This window comes from Eucalyptus grandis, chromosome 5 (assembly GCF_016545825.1).
Source record: "Eucalyptus grandis isolate ANBG69807.140 chromosome 5, ASM1654582v1, whole genome shotgun sequence".
Classification (NCBI taxonomy): Eukaryota; Viridiplantae; Streptophyta; class Magnoliopsida; order Myrtales; family Myrtaceae; genus Eucalyptus; species Eucalyptus grandis.
This window is the reverse complement of record NC_052616.1, coordinates 51213605-51222317: the sequence shown is the minus strand read 5'-3', so window position 1 is coordinate 51222317 and position 8713 is coordinate 51213605.

The following is an 8713-nucleotide window of genomic DNA, read 5'->3' as shown; positions in this document are numbered from 1 at the left end:
AAATCTCTCCTTAATTAATTTATTACTGCATACTAAACCAACTGGGAGTTCAATTAGTTGTCAAATTAATGAGTGATGCTGCTCTAGCTGTATCAAGAATCAAAAACATTTTACCTATCAAAAAAGGAAGAAGAAAAGGCTGGTCGTGGGCAGAAGAAAACCATGTCTTACATTTTTGGTTGGCCAAATATAATAAGACATTTAATCAAGATTGGCAGCTTTAATGTCAATATTAAATAAACTCTACAAAGCATTAGACAGAAAAAGTAATGGTTGGGTTTCTTCTAATGTCTCCATAACTACTGTAAATTTGTCTTTTCTTGCACGTTCTTGTTACATTTCTCCCTTTTTTCTAGAGTTGTTGTATTATTTAATGTTTGATTTAATTCTTGAACTAATATGACCATATCAAATGTTGAAGAAAAGTTTAATACAGAGAAAATTACCATTTCAATCATAAACTTTTACATTTTGCAAGTATCGTCCTAAACCTTTGTGTGAAATTTCAATAGTATCTTTCCGATCAATTGCCATTAGAAATTACTGACGTAATAATCTCCTTAGGATGTGGTTTTCGAGTGGAGTTGGATGAGGATTGAGGATGACTAGATAATTTCCAACTACAATTGGTGAGAAATATTATATTGGAATTTTGTGCAAAAGTTTAGGACTACATTGATAATTGACATTCGTACGATAGGTTTAGAACTAATTGGATACCGGCAAATTCAACCTAATCGAAAGTCTAACAATATCAATCAAAGGACTCTCATTAGGATCTTTAATACAAGTAAAACATCACGCCAATCGGAATATATAAACTAATTTTAGATTATATTTTTTTTATGAAAAATGAATGATTTGAAAAGATTTTTCCTAAAAATGTTCTTTTGTATTGTTCATAAAAATGAATAAAAGGAATAATTTTATTTCCATGAAAATGACGAAAATGTTTAGATATAAATTGTTGTCAATTATGAAAATATTTTAAATTGACTATTTTTTTCAAATGATATAAATAAATCATTTTCAAAAATTATTTTTAAAATTATTCATTTTTCGTTGAATAAATAGATCGGATAAAAAAATGAGTAAAAAGAAGTTTCATGATTAAACCATGCCTGCAAGATTCGAACGACAAAGGGAAGAGCGCGTGATGATTTGTCGTTGCGGGTCCTCGTGTGAAAATTTTCTTTACTCTTTCGGATGTTAGAAATAATTAAAAATTTTAAAGATAATTTCTTCAGTTGAAAATTGGCCGTGTATCTTTTTTGATGATGCATATCTTAATTAATATATATTACCTTAAATAATAATATAATAAAGCGAATCCATGTACTCTTTTCTAAATATATCGCAATACATACATTCAAATTTTTCTCTTTTATATTATTGTTTTTAGGATCAATATTACAAAAAATTCTAAATTGATACATTTATGATAAATTTATTCTTAACTAATTTTTTTATCATAAAAATCCCCAAATAAATATAAATTTACTCCGAATTAATTTTTGACTATAAAAAGCTCTAAATTAAAAAAATTTATGATAACTTTATTTTTCATTAATTTTTATTAAATTAGATTAATATCATGAAAAATCATAAATCGGTACATCGATGTAAGTAAAACTTCAAATTAGTATATCCATTAACTATTACACATAATTTAACTCAGTAATTTAATAATAAAAATTAATAAAAAAATAATAAAGAATAAATTTGTCATGGGAATTGATTTAGGAAAAGGACGAGAGAAAAGGCGAAGACGAAGACCAGAGAACACCGATGTGCGTTGACTCCCGGCGGGGAGTATGAGTAGCAGCAGCGACTGAGCGAAGAAGAAGAAGAAGAAGAGGAGGAAGAGGAAGAAGAAGCGCGAGAGAGCTTTTGAGAGCTGCCACGTTCTGCTTTGTGCGATCTCGGCTCCGGAAAAGCTTTCAGAGGTTCGCCTTTCTCTTCGTTTCTTCTTGTTTTGGTCTTACAGCGTGTGTTGATCTGGCCGGATGAGCTTTTCTTTCTGTTGTTCTTGTCTTTTGGGCTTCTGGGTCGATGCAGTGTTTCTTGTTTCTTGAGTGTGTGATCGATGCGTGGCGACGCGCTGCATCTTGACTGATGCGGTCGCGTTTGGAACGATGCACGTGGATCTTGAAGAGTTTGGAGTCCGCATTCACCGATCTTAAGCTGCCACATTTCCCCGGTCCCCCTGTGCATTTCGCTTCCGATGCGGTCGCCGTCTCCGATATAGCGCATGTACATTCCATTGAAATTGTATGAAAGAATTAGACTTGATGGAACACGACACCAAAGGGTATAAAAGATGCTAGACATCTTGAAGCATTCGACTCTGACCCGACTAAACCCCAGTAGTTCCCGACTTGTGTCCGAAGGAACTGAATTGTGAGATGAGTTGAGAGCCAAACCTGAACCGAGCTCGTCTTCTAGAAAGCAGAACCTGATGTAACCGACTTTAAAACTATATGAATACGAAACAGACCCGACCTGCCCATTTTCAACCTGTAGTTGCTACTTCATAATCTTTCTCCTCTTACTTTCATGGGAAAAATACATTCAATTGATGTCTGTCATCTATATTGATTTGCTCCTTACAGCTTATTTTGTCCACTTTACCCTTGTGCATTCGCAACACGCATCAGCATGCCCCAGTTCTTGTCCCTGATGAATTTTTCGTTGGGAATGAGTCGATCTTGAAGCATATGACTTGTGAACAAATATGTACAATTGTCAAAGTAGCTTACTGGACACCGGTTTCATCCATTAAATGTTGTTTAGCCAAAACATTCGCTGTTTTGCATTCTCACGTTTGGAGATTTATGACGTGTTTGATAACGTTTATGTTCAAAAATTATTCCTGGGAATAGAATTCTATTCTTGGGAACAATTTTTGAATATAAGAACGCGTTTGGTAACTCGTACAAAATTTATGTTCTTGGAATAGAAAAAGAACGAAACACGTTTGGTAAACTTATATAATTTTTTTCTTTTAATTATTTAGTATTTTTTTTATTTTCCTTTTTTTCTTTTTTTTTCTTCCTTTTGGATGGTCGTTGGCCTCGCCTAGCCACGCGAGGCTTGGCCTGGCTTGGCCTTAGTTGGGCGAGCTCGAGCTCGCCCAAATTTGGCAAGGCCGACCTCGCCTAACCACTGGCAAGGCTCGGCCTCATCGGGCCACCATTGGGCAACACCGACTTGGCGATGGCTCGACGAGCTCGGCCTTGCCAGATCTGGGTGAGCTCGAGGATGCAGGTGAACTCAAGCTCGCCCGGCCAAGGCGAGGCCGAGCCTTGCCGGGGCTGCGATGCTCCGGCAAGGTCGCGGTTGTCACGCCCGATCCTCAAGCTCGTGCCGATCCCTTTCGGGTCAATAAAATTTTGCGACTTCCTAAAACGAGTTGCCAACCCTTTCTTTTTATTGCACATGCGGAAGCAAAAATAAATCTCCTAACAGTAATCATCTTGGGATAGAAAAGCAGGACAACAGATTCACACAAAACGAAACATGCTTTTATATTCACATAGAGTCATGTACAAGATCTATGATCAAAAGACTACAAAAACTGGCTTTCCAAAAGAAGCAGCCCTAACCGCCTACACTTCCGATCACCTCATCTCAGCTCTAGGTACACCACTCGACGATCTTGAAAATTTAATCCATTACGGGGTGAGATATAAATCTCAGCGAGTTCACATTCTAAACCCTAATTATGAGGGAAATATGCCTAGAAGTGTCCTAATCACATAATCATACAATCAATGAGACTTAACTCGTTTCAGATCCACCATGAAAGTCAGTACATTTTATATCTTAGACAGCATGAAAGTATGAGTAACAACTAAGCTCAATTAACTAGAACGCCATATTAAAATTCTTATATAAGCATAGGAGTCCTTATTATAGAGCCAAATTGTTATGACATGTCCTATACCGTGCCACATAATTTTATCCCATAATCCGGCGCATTCAACTCAATTAAAGATGTGTTTCTAGTTTTGATCTTGGTATATAGCACGGCCGACTTTCACCCCATTGAGCACGGCACGTCTCTTTCAGACGGCTTTCCCGAAAGAGCATAGGGTCTAGAATCTACTGCGACCAATTTCTCATTGTCTAGGGGTATCCCAAATAGGGATAACGTCAAGCTTAACAGCCTGGGATGATTTTTCTTAACCATCACACGATCACTCAAATATGACCTTGGGAACCGTATATTGCACTCAAATGCTTCAATTAAAATGGTGAATCTGGCATTTTTCTTCATATTAGAAATACACATGAAAATATTCGTGTGCGGGTATCGGTCAACTCGACCCAAAAAAATTGACATTCTTCCCTTTAAAATCCCACTATTTTATATAGTAATTAAAACTATTTTGGTGTCAAAATCGACATCTGGGATTTTCTACATAAATGTTGGAAATTCACAATTTTGGAATTAAATACCAAAAAATCCAATCGGCGCTCAATTTGCAAAAATTAATACTCAATTGCAGAAATTAACCACACCATTGCAATCAACACGAAATTCCAGTCACCACTATCCCGGCCCTAATTTTCAGAAAAATAATTAATAATTAATTAATTTCTCAAATTAATTAAATAATTCAATTTAATTTCTAAAAATATTAACTTAGGCTAAAATCACTAAATTAAATACCGATATGGGCCCGGAAAATTCCCGAATCCTTCTAGATAAATAATACAATTTATCTAGGCCTTGCTTAATCTAATCTAACAACTTAACATGCATAATTGCATAATTAAATCACTAAATTAATCTAACTAACCGCCTAATTCATAATTAATTAAATTTAAACACCCCTTAAATGTCATTAGCCTACTAAGAAGAGTTTAATGCATAAACTCACTGGTTTATTGCGGACACAGGTACACCTCGACGATGGCGCGACGCAGCCGAAATCCAAATTTTTGGCGGCGTTGACGGACACTTGGGCCGGACCTAGAATTGGCCAAACAAATCTCAGCTCAAATTGAAATTTGTTATTGAGTTGGGCTAGGCTTGCTTCGTGGGTTTGGGCTTCAAATAGGCCTGGCCAAAACTGAAGGTGGGTTGCAATGAGAGTTCACTTGGGCTGCTGGAGTTGATGGGCTTAACGTGCAGGCTTCGCTGGCTTCTTGGGCTGTTGGGCCAAACAACAAAAGAAATTACTGGGCCGAACTAGAAGCAACTATGGAGATGGGCTTCGTTGGCGCCACGCGCAGGGCAGCTTCGGTGAGGTAGAGGGGTCAACGAAAGAGGGAGACGGGCTAATGGGCTGATCGATCCACCAGCGACGATGGGGGTTGCTGAAGACGAAGACACGTGGCTGAAGGCAACTGTTGCTGCCCCCATCAGATTACCAATAGTCTAAAGCGCTTGCATGATCCCTTCGAATTTGGGATCACCAAAGACTGCTACCCAGGCACCAACCGATGAAATCGATGGCGGTACTGTACCACTTGCGCTGGCCTCAGCCTGTGCTCTACCTTGACCGCCTTGAGGATTGACCCTTATTGGCATCCTAGCTCAAGTCACTAACACTATGGTCCTCTGCCTAGGAGTTCTCGACTCTCGATCACTCATCCTACAGGCTCTTTAAAGATACCTGTTTTCCAATTCCATAGAGAATTAGAATTTGAGTGATCACCACAACCAATTTACCAAAAAGATATCAATCACATGCATCAGCATAAAATAAAGGCCACTCCTACTAACTATCCCAAGAACCTATTGCACCTTATCACTCTAAATACAGACTTTGCTCTGATACCACTAAACGAGGATGTCACGCCCCAATCCTTGGGCTCGTGCCTATCCATTTTTGGTCGATAAAATTTTGCGACTTCTCAAGATGAGTCGCCGACCCTTTCTTTTTATTATATATGCGAAAGCGAAATTAATTTCCTAATAGTAATCATCTCGAGATAGAAAAGCAGGACAATAGATTCACACAAAATGAAACATGCTTTTATTTTCACATAGAGTCATGTACAAGGCTATGATCAAAATCTGGCTTTCCAAAAAGAAGCGGTCCTAACTGACCTGTACTTTCGATCACCTCCTCTCGGCTTCGGGTACTCCACTTGACGACTCTGAAAATTTAATCCATGATGGGGTGAGATATAAATCTCAGCGAGTTCACGCTTTAAACCCCGATTAGGAGGGAAAATACGCCTAGAATTGTCCTAATCACACAATCACATTATCAAGGAGACTTATCTAGTCTCAGATCCACCCTTTAGGTCAGTATATTTTATATCTTAGACAGCATGAAAGCATGAGTAACAACTAAGCTCAATTAACTGAAACGCCATATTAAAATTCTCAAATAAGCAGAAGAGTTCTGATTATAGGGCCAAATCGTTATGACGCATCCCATACCGTGCCACATAATTTTGTCCCATAATCCGGCGCATTCAACTCAATTAAACATGTGTTTCTAGTTTTGATCTCGGCATATAGCACGGCCTACTCTCTGTTCAGCAGTCTCTTGGCATTGCCAGACTTCGTCTCACCCCATTGAGCATGGCACTTCTCTTTCAAATGGCTTTCTCGAATGAGCATAGGGTCTAGAATCTATTGCGACCGAGTTCCTATTGTCTAGGAGTATCCCAAATGGGGATAACATCCGGCTTAACAACCCGGGACGATTTTTCTTAATCATCACACGATCACTCAATTATGGCTCAGGGCACCGTACATTATACTCAAATACTTCATTTAAAATGGTGAACTTGGCATTTTTCTTCGTATTAGAAATACACATAAAAATATTCGTGTGTGAGTACATGGTCAACTCGACCCAGAAAAATTGACATTATTCCTTTTTAAAATCCCACTATTTTATATAGTAATTAAAACTATTTTCGGTGTCAAAATCTGACACCTAGGATTTTCTGAATAAATATTGAAAATTCACAATTTTTGGAATTAAATACCAAAAATCCAATCAGCACTTAATTTGCAGAAATTAACACTAAATTGCAGAAATTAACCATACCATTGCAATCAGCACGAAATTCCGGTCACCGGTTATCCTGGCATAATTTCCAAAAAAATAATTAATAATTAATTAATTTCTCAAAATAATTAAATAATTCAATTTAATTTCTAAAAGCATTAACTTAGGCTAGAATCACTAAATTAAATACTGATACGAGTTTGGAAAATTTCCGAACCCTTCCAAATAAATAATACAATTTATCTAGGTCTCACTTGATCTAATCTAACCACCTAACATACATAATGGCATAATTAAATCACTAAGGACATGCCCGTGATTGAATGTGGAAAACTAGGAGTCATGTTAGTTGAAGCATAGCAAACGTGCTTTTCTTTGTACTAGTGAGGACTAGATGAGATTAGACGCATGTTGCGGCCTAACCTCGGGTGCACCAAATGAATTACTAAGCCTAAACTTAGCTCGGACTCTCCTAAACCCATACCAATTTGCGACATAAGTTCGAGTTCTTAACATACAATTGATTTTTAATTATGAGTTGCCACTAATCTATTTTCAATGGGTCGATTAGAAACCCAAGTAACGGGAGATTTACTTTACTTCTGCAAACGATAGATTGTGAGTTTGGGGACTTGGTTATGCTAAATTTTTCTAACGTCATTTTGGTACGTTTCTCTTTTATTTTGAAAAAATGTTTTGTAGGCAACTTGGATTGATTTTAATTGTTATAATGCGGGTGCGCAAACAAAAAATTTAACACCCAGATAAAGTAGTGAATAAATTGCAAGACTTACCTCGTAACAACGAGAGCACTGCAATGTTAGCTCAAAATTCATATCAAAAGCCTTAGATATGATTCTTTATTAACACGCAATCACTCAATCTTTTTTTAAGGATTTTCTCTTGTTTAACAAAATATAATTTATGTGCAATGCAATTTAACCAAATGACTTAATTCTAATGGCGGATAATTTCTAATTAAATGGACCTAGCAACAATCACTAAATGACATGCATTCTTTTGAACCTAATTCTATATGACATGCACATGATATTTTTGTATTTTTATTAAAATTCGAAATTAGTAATTGCTAAAAATAAAAATCTAACTAAAGTGAGATATTATCTATTTTAAGTTAGAAAATAGACCAATCTGAATCCTATCTTAACTTAGAAATTTATCTCGATATGCAATTTAATGCCAAGATACCATCTAACCTAGATATAATCTAAAAATGCAGTCTAATATAATTAGAAAGGTATATAACTATTCTATCATGCAATTCTATCTATGAAATTAATTGTAATCTACATGATATGCAAATGTAATCTTTTTGTATTTTCGGGATAAATAAAGCAATTAGAAGATAAGCACCAAATCATTCACGGTCATCAAAGACATAATCCTTTGTTCGAATTAGCAAACAATATTCAAATCAAACTTGATTATTTCGCTAATAAAATCGATAAATTGATGTTAAGCCTTAAAGATCATGATGTCAAATTTATTCCCGTATGATTAATTATTCCATTTAAAGCCTTATAGATGGAATAAAAAATTGGCGTGCAGTTGCGGATTGGGGAATAAATCATAATTGGGAACACGCCGATAATTCAAATATGCAAGTAAGATATTGAAAAGCATGATAATAAAATATCCAAATCAAATTTAGATAAGATAATTACTTAATTTCGCAAATAATATTTTGAACTCAATTGAACGGATGAGCGGGA